We start from the raw sequence: 14140 nt of genomic DNA on the forward strand, positions 1-14140 counted from the left end.
CCCACTAATGTTATAAGCTCTTTTGTAAAGAAAGAATCTGCTAAAGCTTATTATAATGTGGATAATAATTCATTCCTATACATGTCCTTAAATAGGTTTGTATGGAGGCCATACCCAGCAGGGAGCCATGAACTAAGTGCAAGAAATGATAAAAGTCACTTTTAAGGCTGAACCTTTCAAAATATGAATATGGAATTCTTTTGTGTCCCTACTTATTTAGTTGAAAGCATTTATGCCCAAAGTACCTGAAGAAGTCTTTGTATTTTAGAAGGTGGATTAATATAGGAGTGAAGATATGCATGTTGGGGAAGAATTTGAAAGGCTTTTAATGCTATGAAGAGTTTAGGAAGGTAATCCTGAGAAAGAATTCCAGTGCTTAGCATAGTGCCTGCCACAAAAACGAGGCATTATTATTATTGAGTGAATATAAAACAAATCAATCAATCTGTAAAAGGTTTAGGAATGTTTAAGCATAGACCTGTTAAGAAATCCAGTACCTGTCTGAAACTATATTCAACTGAACCCCAGAATTAATTTACCCTTGGGCAGTGCTGTAATTTATGATCCTTAAACTCAGAGGTCACTCAATCAAAAGATAGCTATAGATAGGCTTGCTTAGAATCCTGATTTGTTAACCCTACTATTGCTGTGCTCCCTTTTCTTTTCTTGGTTTTTTGGCTTTAAGAGAGAAGTATTTGGGGTCATCTGTGCTGCTCAGTCTTTAGGCATCTGCCTTCAGCTCAGGTCATGATCCTGGGGTTCTGGGATCGAGACCCAGATTGGTCTCCCTGCTCAGCAAGAAGCTGCTTCTCCCTCTCCTGGTCCCCCTGCTTGTGCCCTATCTCTCTCTCCTTCTGACAAATAAATAAAAAAAATTTTAAAAAGAAGTATTTGCCTAGAGTTGTAAAGAAATACACATCTTCTTCCACTCTGCATATCAGTGCAAACACTAGGGTTATTGGTTAGCAACCTATCATAGCCAAGCACACTAATGAAGCACTAGTAGTCTACAGCAAGATAGAGAATGTCCTAGTTCATGTGTGGTGCACATATGAACCATGGTAGATGGGTAGATATTAAGTTACTCTATATCTGTAGCACTACCTTTAAAGCAAGAGAGGATTCTCTTTGGGTTATGCTGGAGAGGGTGAAAGCAAAGAGAGTAACTTAGAACCTGCAAAGTTTAGGGACGCCTGGGTGGTTCAGGTCATGATCCCAGCATCCTGGGATCGAGACCCACATTGGGCTTCTTGCTCAGCAGGGAGCCTGCTTCTCCCTCTGCCTCTGTCTGCCTCTCTATCTGCCTGTGCTGGCTCGCTCTCTCTCCCTCTATCCCTGACAAATAAATTTAAAAAATCTAAAAAAATAAAACAAACCCCTGCAAAGTTTAAATAACTCTTTCACACCTGTGTATTTTTTTTTTACTTTTTCTTAAAGATTTTATTTATTCATTTGAGAGAGAGAGAGTGAGAGAAAGCATGAGAGGGAAGAAGGTCAGTGGGAGAAGCAGACTCCCCATGGAGCTGCGAACCTGATGCAGGACTCGATCTTGGGACTCTGGGATCATGACCTGAGCCAAAGGCAGTTGCTCTACCAACTCAGCCACCCAGGCGCCCCACACTTATTTAAAACAAGAACAAAATCATTTCATATTAATCAGCATTGTGATGAACCAGAGTTGAAACATCCCCTCCCCTCAAAAATGTGGCTAATTTGTTGGCAAATTGAACTAAGAGGTAAGGGAAAGCATTATACTACCCTCCTTACTGCCCCTATATTGGAATAAGAGAATTAGCCAAAGAGGAAATAAATACTTGGGAGGAGGTTCATAAATATTATTCACTATTGGACATAAGACATTCTTTAGATGAAATATTGGCTTTTCAAGAGTTTCCTTATACACTACTTAATTTTTTCCTGGGCAGAAAGGTGGATACTATCTAGGTAGGATATAAAATTATTCTTAAGAGCATTCTCAATAAGGTAGGGGAAATTTTAAATAAATAAATAAAACAAATTTTAAAATATTTGTGGGTAACTCCCCACCAAAAATGAGAGAATGAATAAATACATTGCAATGCAGTCCTATGATGAAATACTGTCAAGCAGTGAAAAATGAATGAACTTGTTATAATTGCATTAAAAATAATAAATTCATAGGTAGGAATAAACATAACCAAAGAGGTGCAAGACCTGTACTCTGAAACTATAAAACACTGATGAAAGAAATTGTAGATGACACAAAGAAATATAAAGACATTCCATGCTCATGGAGTAGAGGAACAAATATTGTTAAAATGCCTTTACTACCCAAAACAACCTATATATTCAATGCAATCCCTCTCACGATACCAACCGCATTTTTCACAGACCTAGAACAAACAATCCTAAAATTATTATGGAACCATAGAGGAGCCCAGATAGCCAAAGCAATCTTGAAAAAGAAAAGCAAAGCTGGAGGCATCACAATTCCAGACTTGGTTATATTAAAAAGCTGTAGCAATCCTAAGAGTATGGTACTGACACAAAAATAGACACATAGATCAATGAAACAGAAAATCCAGAAATAAACCCACAATTACATGGTCAATTAATGTTTGACAAAGCAGGAAAGAATATCCAGTGGGAAGAAATATCTTCAACAAATCGTGTTAGGAAAACTGGACAGCAACATGCAAAAGAATGAAAATGAACTATGTTCTTCTACCATGCACAAAAATAAACTCAAAATGGATGAAAGACCTAAATGTGAGATGTGAAACCATAAAAATCCTAGAAGAGAGCACAGGCAGTAACTTCTCTGACATTGGCTGTAGCAGCTTCTTTCTGGATAATGTCTCCCGAAGCAAGGGAAACAAAAGAAAAAAATAAACTCTTGAAACTACATCAAAATAAAACTTCAGCACAACTAAGGAAATAATAACTAAGAGGCAACCTACAGAATGGAAGAAGATATTTGCAAATGGCATATCCAATAAAGGGTTAGTATCCAAAATATAAAAGAACTTATAAAACTCAATACCCAAATCCAAATATTCCAGTTAGAAAATGGGCAGAAGACATGAGCAAACATTTCTCCAAAGAAGACATCCAGATGGCCAAAAGACCCACAAAAAGATGCTCAAATATCACTCATCATCAGGGAGATGCAAATCAAAACGACAATGAGATATCACCTCACACATGTCAGAATGGCTAAAATCAACAACACAAGAAACAATGGGTGTTGGTGAGGATGCAAGAAAAGGGAACCCTTGTGCACTGTTGGTTGGAATGTAAACTGGAGCAGCCATTGAGGAAACCAGTATGAAGGTTTCTCAAAATGTTAAAAATAGAACTACCCTATGATCCATCAATCATGCTACTGGGTATTTACCTATAGAATATGAAAACATTAATTCAATAGGATACATGCACCCCGTTTATTGCAACATTATTTACAATAGTCAAACTATGGAAGCAGCCCAAGTGTCCATTGATAGATGAATGGATAAAGAAGTTGTGGCATAAATACACAATGGAATATTACTCAGCCATCAAAAAGAATGAAATCTTGCCATTAGCAATGACATGGATGGAGCTAGAGTATAATACTAAGCAAAATCAGTCAGTCAGACAACTGACAGAATGGGAGAAGATATTTGCAAATGACATATCAGATAAAGGGCTAGTGTCCAAAATCTATAAAGAACTTAGCAAACTCAACACCCTAAGAACAAATAATCCAATCAAGAAATGGGCAGAAGACATGAACAGACATTTCTGCAAAGAAGACATCCAGATGGCCAACAGACACATGAAAAAGTGCTCCATATCACTTGGCATCAGGGAAATACAAATCAAAACCACAATGAGATATCACCTCACACCAGTCAGAATGGCTAAAATTAACAAGTCAGGAAATGACAGATGCTGGCGAGGATGCGGAGAAAGGGGAACCCTCCTACACTGTTGGTGGGAATGCAAGCTGGTGCAACCACTCTGGAAAACAGCGTGGAGGTTCCTCAAAATGTTGAAAATAGAACTGCTCTATGACCCAGCAATTGCACTACTGGGTATTTACCCTAAAGATACAAACGTAGTGATCCAAAGGGGCATGTGCACCCAAATGTTTATAACAGCAATGTCCACAATAGCCAAACTATGGAAAGAACCTAGATGTCCATCAACAGATGAATGGATAAAGAAGATGTGGCATATATACACAATGGAATACTATGCAGCTATCAAAAGAAATGAAATCTTGCCATTTGCGACAACATAGATGGAACTAGAGTGTATCATGCTTGGCAAAATAAGTCAAGCAGAGAAAGACAACTATCATATGATCTCCCTGATATGAGGAAGTGGTGACGCAACATGGGGGCTTAAGTGGGTACGAGAAAAATAAATGAAACAAGATGGGATTGGGAGGGAGACAAACCATAAGTGCCTCTTTTTTTTTTTTTTTAAGATTTTATTTATTTGACAGACAGAGATCACAAGTAGGCAGAGAGGCAGGCAGAAAGAGAGGGGGGAAGCAGGCTCACCACTTGATGCGGGGGTCGATCCCTGGACCCTGAGATCATGACCTGAGCCGAAGGCAGAGGCTTAACCCTCTGAGCCACCCAGGCGCCCCTATAAGTGACTCTTAATCTCACAAAACAAACTGAGGATTGCTGGGGGGAGGGGGGCTTGGAGAAGGGGAGTGGGGTTATGGACACTGGGGAGGGTATGTGCTATGGTGAGTGCTGTGAAGTGTGTAAACCTAGCAATTCACAGACCTGTACCCTGGGGGATAAAAATATATGTTTATAAAAAAATTAAAAATTAAAAATTAAAAAAAAAATAAGTCAGTCAGAGAAAGACAAATACCATATGATTGCACTCATATGTGGAATTTACAAAACAAAACAAATGAGGAAATGATGGGGGATGGGTGAACTAGGTGATGGGGATTAAGGCATGTACTTGTCATGATGAGCACTGGATGATGTATGGAATTGTCAAATCACTATATTGTACACCTGAAATTAATATAACACTGTATGTTAAAGTGGAATCAAAATAAATTTTTAAAAAAAATCAATTAACTAGATAGAGCTGCACTTATCAGTAGAGATGAATTTTCAAAAATAATAACTAAGCATTAAAAAGGCAACAGAATACACATGGCATAAAACATATTTATAAAATTTAAAAGCAAGAAGAAGAATATTATTCTTCTTAGATACAATATAAACAAATGCAGAGAAATGATAAACATGAAATTTAGAATAGAGTTTCTATTAAAGTAGGGGCATGTAGGAGGTTTTTATATCTCGGTAATTTTTTTTTCTTTTCTCTTTTTTCTTTCTTCTTCTTCTTTTTAATCAGAGAGAAATTGAGAGTGAGCACAAGCAGGGGGAATGGCAGGCAGAGGGAAAAGCAGACTCTCCACTGAGCTAGGAGCCCAATGCAGGACTCAATCTCAGGACCTTAAGATCAAGACCTGAGCTGAAGGCAGCCATTTAACCATCTGAGCCACCCAGGTGTCCCTAGGTAATTTTTTTCTTAAACTAAGACTAGATACATGGCTACCTATTATGTCAACATTGTACCTACAGGTCTTAAATATTTACTAATAAGATTTTTTTAAAGTATTTTAAAAAATACTGCTCTATATTATGGAGGTTCTGGTCTCTTGGACTTTTATTGCACTATTACTATTTAATGACAGTTATTAATGATTGAGGCATGAATCAATAACTACTTTCTGCTTATCTTAAAAATAAGGACTATAAAAATAATTTCCATATATATTTCTTCTTTTCTTCTGCATCCACAAAATAACAAAAGCAAAAGACTTTAATAATAAATGGCCCTAATACTATTGTGGTTCAGCTGGGCACTGATATCTTTTTCAGCACACAGAAGTAAATTGACTAGTGGGTAATATTTGAAAAGGCCTGAAACTACTTCATCTCCATGGCCATCTCAGAAAAAACCTTAAGATTCCCATTAAGAGATGCTGAAAAAGCATTTGACAAAATACAGCATCCTTTCCTGATCAAAACTCTTCAAAGTGCAGGGATAGAGGGCACATATCTCTATGGCCATCTATGAAAAACCCACCGTGAATATCATTCACAATGGAGAAAAACTGAGAGCTTTTCCACTAAGATCAGGAACATGGTAGGGATATCCATTATCACCACTGCTATTCAACATAGTACTAGAAGTCCTAACCTCAGCAATCAGACAAGAAGAAGAAATTAAAGGCATCCAAATCGGCAAAGAAGAAGTCAAACTATAACTCTTTGCAGATGATGATACTATATGTGGAAAACCCAAAAGACTCCACTCTAAATCTGCTAGAACTTGTACAGGAATTCAGCAAAGTGTCAGGATGTAAAATCAATGCACAGAAATCTGTTGCATTTCTCTACATCAACAACAAGACAGAAGAAAGAGAAATTAAGGAATCAATCCCATTTACAATGGCACCCAAAACCATAAGATACTTAGGAATAAACCTAACCAAAGAGGCTAAGAATCTGTACTCAGAAAACTATAAAGTACTCATGAAAGAAATTGAGGAAGACACAAAGAAATGGAAAAATGTTTCATGCTCATGGATTGGAAGAATAAATATTGTGAAAATGTCTATGCTACCTAAAGCAATCTGCACATTTAATGCAATCCCTATCAAAATCCCACCCATTTTTTTCAAAGAAATGGAACAAATAATCCTAAAATTTATATGGAACCAGAAAAGACCTCGAATAGCCAGAGAAATATTGAAAAAGAAAGCCAAAGTTGGTGGCATCACAATTCCAGACTTCAAGCTCTATTACAAAGCTGTCATCATCAAGAAAGTATGGTACTGGCACAAAAACAGGCACATAGATCAATGGAACAGAATAGAGAGCCCAGAAATAGACCCTCAACTCTATGGTCAACTAATCTTTGACAAAGCAGGAAAGAATGTCCAATGGAAAAAAGACAGCCTCTTCAACAAATGGTGTTGGGAAAATTGGACAGCCACATGCAGAAAAATGAATTTGGACCTTTTCCTTATACCACACATGAAAATAGACTCAAAATGGATGAAGGACCTGAAGGTGAGAAAGGAATCCATCAAAATCCTTGAGGAGAACACAGGCAGCAACCTCTTCGACCTCGGCTGCAGTAACTTCTTTCTAGGAACATCACCAAAGGCAAGGGAAGCAAGGGCGAAAATGAACTATTGGGACTTTATCAAAATCAAAAGCTTTTGCACAGCAAAGGAAACAGTTAACAAAACCAAAAGACGACTGACAGAATGGGAGAAGATATTTGCAAATGACATATCAGATAAAGGGCTAGTGTCCAAAATCTATAAAGAACTTATCAAACTCAATACCCAAAGAACAAATAATCCAATCAAGAAATGGGCAGAAGACATGAACAGACATTTCTGCAAAGAAGACATCTAGATGGCCAACAGACACATGAAAAAAATGCTCCACATCACTCGGCATCAGGGAAATACAAATCAAAACCACAATGAGATACCACCTCACACCAGTCAGAATGGCTAAAATTAACAAGTCAGGAAATGACAGATGCTGGCAAGGATGCGGAGAAAGGGGAACTCTCCTACACTGTTGGTAGGAATGCAAGCTGGTGCAACCACTCTGGAAAACAGTGTGGAGGTTCCTGAAAAAGTTGAAAATAATGCTACCTTATGACCCAGCAATTGCACTACTGGGTATTTACCCTAAAGATACAAATGTAGTGATCCAAAGGGGCACGTGCACCCAAATGTTTATAGCAGCAATGTCCACAATAGCCAAACTATGGAAAGAATCTAGATGTCCATCAAGAGATGAATGGATAAAGAAGATGTGGTGTGTGTGTGTGTGTGTGTGTGTGTGTGTGTATTGCAGCCATCCAAAGAAATGAAATCTTGCCATTTGCAACAATGTGTATGGAACTAGAGGGTATTACGCTTAGCAAAATAAGTCAGTCAGAGAAAGACAATTATCATATGATCTCCCTGATATGAGGAAGCTGAGAGGCAACATGGGGGATTTGAGGGGTAGGAAAAGAATATATGATACAAGATGGGATCGGGAGGGAGACAAACACTAAGAGACTCTTAATCTCATGAAACAAACTGAGGGTTGCGGAGGGAGGGGGGGAGGGAGAGGGTGGTGGGGTTATGGACATTAGGGAAGGTACGTGCTATGAGGTGTGTAAACTGGCGATTCATAGACCTGTACCCCTGGGGCTAATAATATACTATACGTTAATTTAAAAAATTTAAAAAATTTTAAAAAAGATTCCCATTAAGTTTTTCTTTCCAATCACCTCAGCATGGATACAAAAGAGAAAAAAGAAAAGAAAATCTGGTATCTTATTGTTCAAAGCCTGAGTTAGCTAGGTCCTGGGAACCCAGAGTTATGCTAAGAAAAAGTCATATAATTCCATGTGCTAACACCAATAAAAATATATGATCTTCCACCTCAGATGGACTTCTATATTACTTGGAAACCTATCTATGTGTTTGTTGTCTGCTCTTTTCCACGTCCATAACAATTTTTTCAAACTTTCATTATGCACAGTCAAGTCTATGATCCCACCATTCTTTGGTTTTAGCAATATTTATTTTATTCCATGAAAAATAGAGGCTATTAGAGGAAATGCCCTCAGTAAAGTGTAGGAAACACATCATCCAAGTTTATTATATATTCTTTTTTTTAAAGATTTTATTTATTTATTTGACAGACAGAGATCACAAGTAGGCAGAGAGGCAGGCAGAGAGAGAGGAGGAAGCAGGCTCCCCAAGAACAGAGAGCCCAATGTGGGGCTTGGTTCCAGGACCCTGGGATCGTGACCTGAGCTGAAGGCACAGGCTTTGTCCCACTGAGCCACTCTGGTGCCCCCGAGTTTATTACATATTCTTGATCTCAATCTCTCTTACCTCCTCAGACCCTGAGGACTATAATCTAATCTCTCCCTTGTAGCTTCTGTTTTCCTCTATATATTGGCTCCTTCCTTTCACTCTTTAAATACAGTCAAGACTTCAAAGAGAAATCCTTCCCTTCACAATCGTATTCCTTGAAATAATTGTCCATTTGTTCAGTCTAACCTTCAAGCCCTGCACTTAACCTTCAAGCCCTTCCTCAACCCACTGAAGTCTAGGTTCCTTCCATTCTTATCAAAGAAATCTCCCTAAGGTCAATGAAGAATAGTTGGACGCCAAATCCAATATATACTTTCTACTTATTATGTCATTTGATTTCTCTGCAACATTGACACTGTTGACCACTTTCTCTGTAGTGATCATATTTTGTCCATCCAACATCTCTGTGGGAAACCACCCTTCTGTCCTTAATCCATTTGGTTTACATGTGGCTGACTCCACCTCTTTATTTCCAGGGACAGGTGATGATCCAAACCTAATCAATCAAATATTCACCACCCCTTCAATTTGTGGATGGTTCAGAAACAGGCATATAGTTTATACCAAGTCAATTAAAACTTTTCTTAGATTTTCCCCCCAGATTTTTTAAACTGAGATTTTAATGGCAGATTTAAAAAATCAATGATTATAAAGATTATGCAAATCTAAGGCTGCTGATAACCATTTTTATGAACATGTGAGGACAACCAGTTTAAAAATTAATTCAACAGAACAAATTAGAAACTGGATTTCAGTGATGCCTGAAAACAGTTCTGGATTTTCCCACCATATGAACTAATACTTCCTATTTTTAATTTAAGATATTTGAGATGGATTTTTATTGCTTGAAATTGAAAGGGTTTTTACTAATACATCCTTCTTGAAGCTCTTCTTGTGGTTTCTGTGATTCTAACCTATCCTATTTTCCTCCCAACCCTTCAGTCACTCTCAGACTCCTGTGTTGGATTTTTTTGCCTGTTCTTTAAAAATGTTGCATAGGGACGCCTGGGTGGCTCAGTTGGTTGGACGACTGCCTTCGGCTCAGGTCATGATCCCGGAGTCCCGGGATCGAGTCCCGCATCGGGCTCCCAGCTCCATGGGGAGTCTGCTTCTCCCTCTGACCTTCTCCTCGCTCATGCTCTCTCTCTCTCACTGTCTCTCTCTCAAATGAATAAATAAAATCTTAAAAAAATAAAAAATAAAAAAAAATAAAAATGTTGCATAAAACTTATTAAGTCCTACCATGACCTTTGAGTACCAGCAATAACATCCTCCACTTGATCTTAGCCGAGAAGCGATACCAGCAATAACATCCTGACCTAAACAACAAAAACTTATTTTAATAAACATGTCTGTTATTTAAAAAATGTTGCAGAAGATTCTTTTCATAGTCCTCTTCTCACTCTATAGACATTCTCTCTGTGTGAGCTCATCCAATAATAATAATAACTATAGATGTTTTAGGATATATAATTTCATATATATGCATAATTTTCTCATGACTATCCTGAAAAGTATGATTATTGTTTCCATATTACAGAAATAGAAATAGAAACTGAGTCTAAACTGAGTAATTTGTTCTAAAGCATGGGGCTAGGAAAGGTGAGAGCTGGAGTTTGACCCCTGGTATCTATGATTCCAATATCCATAATATTTTAAACACAATATTTATTCATTTATCAAGTAGGAGTTCTTACTATATTTCTGACACTGTTCTAACCAATGAGAGAGTCCCTGTATTAATATGTCTTAATTTCTGAAGATGTGTCAGAAATAGATTGTTCCTCTCCCCAAAATACATAGTTTTAGCCAGTGCAATAACGCAAAGGAAATAAAAGCTATAAAAATTATAAAGAATAAAGTAGAAATGTCTTTTTTTTCACAGATAACATAATTGAATAAAGCAATGGATATAAATTTAATAAGATTTCTGCATACAAGGTCAATTTATAAGAAGCAATTATAAGTGCATTACTTACTTTACTTGAGGGATGGTAAAAGGGATCCTGTGTCTGCTCCTATTACCTGTGTCTGCTAGCCTGTAGCTACCATGCATGAGTGCATCTTCATCCACGCTGGTAGGCTAGTGTCCAGATTGGCAATGCATGCTGGGGGCTCTGTTGCCTGGAACATGGCATCCAGCCTAATGGCCAGATGCCAAGTGTCAATACCATTGGGCAAGGAGATGATTCCTTCAACACCTTCTTCAGTGAGATGGATGCTGGCAAGTATGTGCCCAGGACAGTGTTTGTAGACCTGGAACCTACAGTCATTGATGAAATTCACACTGGCACCTACCACCAGCACTTTAACCCTGAGAACCTCATCCCAGGCAAGAAGTTGCTGCCTGAGGGCACTACATCATTGGCAAGGAGATCATTGGCCTTGTCTTGGACCGATTCAGAAACTGGGTGACCAGAGCACATGTCTTCAAGACTTCTTGGTTTTCCACAGCTTTTGAGGCAGAACTGGCTCTGGGTTCACCTCCATACTGATGGAACACCTCTCTTTCAATTATGGCAAGAATTCCAAGCTGGGAGTTCTCCATTTACTCAGCCCCTCAGGTTTACACAGCTGTAGCTGAGCCCTCACTCCCAACTCCACTCTAGAGCACTCTGACTGTGCCTTCATGGTAGACAACAAGGTTGTCTATGACAGCTATTGCAGAAACCTTGATATTGGGGCACCTGGGTGGCTCAGTCGGCTAAGCACCCAGCTCTTGAATTTTGGCTCAGGTCATGATCTTATGGTTGTGAGATCGAGCCCTACACTCACCACTCACTTGAAAGATTCTCTCCCTCTGCCCCCCACCACTTACAAGTGCACATGTGCACTTCCCTCTCTCCTTTTCTCTCACTCTCTCTCTCTCAAAAAAAAAAAAAAAAAAGCCTTGATATTAAATGTCCAAACTACACTAACCTCAACTGCATTATTAGCCAGATTGTTCTTCCTTCATTGCTTCTCTCAGATTTGATGGATCCCTGAATGTTGATCTGACAGAATTCTAAACCAACCTGATGTCCTATCCCTGTATCCACTTTCCTCTGGCCACATATGCCCTTGTCATCTCTGCTGAGAAAGCCTACCCCAACCAGCATTCTGTATCAGAGATCACCACTGCGTGCTTTGGTTCAGCCAGCCACACGGTGAAATATGATCCTTGGCATGGTAACTACATGGCTTGCTGCCTATGATTCCCCAAGATGTCAATGCCATTGCCACCATCAAGACCAAGTGCAGCAACCAGTTTGTGGACCAGTGCCTCACTGACTTGCAAAGTTGGCCTTAATTACCAGCCTTCTACTGTGGTACCTGGTAGAAATCTGGCCAAAGTATAGAGAGCTGTGTGTATGCTGAGCAACACCACAGCCATTGCTGAGGCCTGGGCTCACCTGGCCCATAAGTTTGACCTAATGTATGCCAAGTGGTATGCAGGTGAAGGCATGGAGGGAGGAGTGCTTTCTGAGCCTCATGAGGACATCGCTGCACTTGAGAAGGAGTATGAGGAGGTTGGTGTGGATTCTGTTGATGGAGAGGGTGAAGAAGGAGAGGAATACTAATTACCATTCCTTTCAGCCCTGTAGTTTGTCACACTCAGAACTTTAGCTTAAACATTTGCTGACAAACATTAAAGCTTTCTGGTTATACTGTCTTCACTTTTTAACTGTTATCATGTCTTACTTTTCTATGTGTACCTGTAAGATTTTTCCATGTCTCAAAGTAAAGGTTTTAAGAAAGAAAGAAAAAAAATTATATGTATTATATTAGCAACAAATAATTAGAAAATAAAATATTTTAAATACCATTTTAATAGTATCAAAACCCCTTAACATCTAGAAACAAATCTAACCAAAAATGAGCAAAGCCTCAATACTGAAATTGTAAAGCTTTGCCAAAAGAAATTAAAGATGTCCTAAACAAATAAAAAGATCTACCTGAGGACCAACAAAGATGGTGGAGGAGTAGGAGATCTTAGTTTCCTCTGGTCCCAGGAATTCATCTGGATAGCTATCAAATCATTCTGAACACCTGCAAACTCAACTGGAGATCTGAGAAAAGAATAAGTACAACTCTACAAATAGAAAAGTGACCACTGTCTGCAAGGTAGGAGGTGTGGAGATGTGAATTCAAGGTGATATTTGGAAAGATAAGCTGTGGGGGTACAGAGCCTCCATAAGCCAACAGTGGAGTGATATCGCAGCAGAGCACAAAATCAGAACTTTTAGAAGTCTGCTTTAAAGGCCTGAGAGGCACTCTGGTGGTGAAGTGGGGCAGAATCCTGGGTGGGACAGTATGGTCTTGGGGGTCACAGAGTGAGTGGGGGTGCCTGAGTGAGACAGAGTTCTCAGGCATTGGAAAGGGGAAGCTGCCTGAAATCAGTGAGCCCAGGAGTGAGCTTTCAGTTTGGTGTTGGCATATACCATGAACCCCAGAATGATTGGGTGACTGCTCTGCCAGTAGGGGTCCAGCAAGCAACAGAAGTGCAGGGAGACACCCCCTTCCTCCCCTGGGAGGAGTGGCATGGGTGCACCATAGGAATTTGCAGGATTTGGAAACTCGAAATGGGGTCATATGCATGAGATAGAAATGCTCAGTCACAGGCTGAATGAGCACTGAGTGTGGACAGAGACCAGGGAGACAGAGTGATTGCTTTTTCTGAAGGAGCGCTGAGAAGCAAGGCCCTGAGCTTTCTGCTCTAGAGCTGGAGATTGGGAGGCCACCGTTTTCATTCTCATCTTCTAAAGTGGTGCAGAAAATCTTCAATGAACAAAAGCCACACAGAGAAACCAAAGATGACTTAGCCTGGCCCCTGGCAAGAGAGGTGCAGTTCCACCCAGGCAAAGACACCTAGGAATCAATGCAAGAGGCCCCACCTCACATCGCCAAAAACATCCAGAAAAGACCAAGTTTACTGATCATAGAGAACTACAAAACTCCAGTGCTAAGGCAAAATAGTATATAAAATTCATGTTTTCCCCCCACAATTCTTTAGTCTTTCAATTTTAACTTTTTTCTTCCCCTTTTTAAACAATTTTTCCCCTTTTCTTTTTTTTTTTTTTAATTTTTTATTTTTTATAAACATATATTTTTATCCCCAGGGGTACAGGTCTGTGAATCACCAGGTTTACACACTTCACAGCACTCACCAAATCACATACCCTCCCCAATGTCCATAATCCCACCCCCTTCTCCCAAACCCCCTCCCCCCGGCAACCCTCAGTTTGTTTTGTG

General features: G+C 39.2%; 1 pseudogene; it reads left to right on the forward strand.

Moving 5' to 3' along the window:
- Nucleotides 1-10958: 10958 nt before the first annotated feature.
- Nucleotides 10959-12468, forward strand: LOC132003475 (tubulin alpha chain-like; annotated as a pseudogene).
- Nucleotides 12469-14140: the final 1672 nt, after the last annotated feature.

Source organism: Mustela nigripes, chromosome 16 (assembly GCF_022355385.1).
Source record: "Mustela nigripes isolate SB6536 chromosome 16, MUSNIG.SB6536, whole genome shotgun sequence".
Classification (NCBI taxonomy): Eukaryota; Metazoa; Chordata; class Mammalia; order Carnivora; family Mustelidae; genus Mustela; species Mustela nigripes.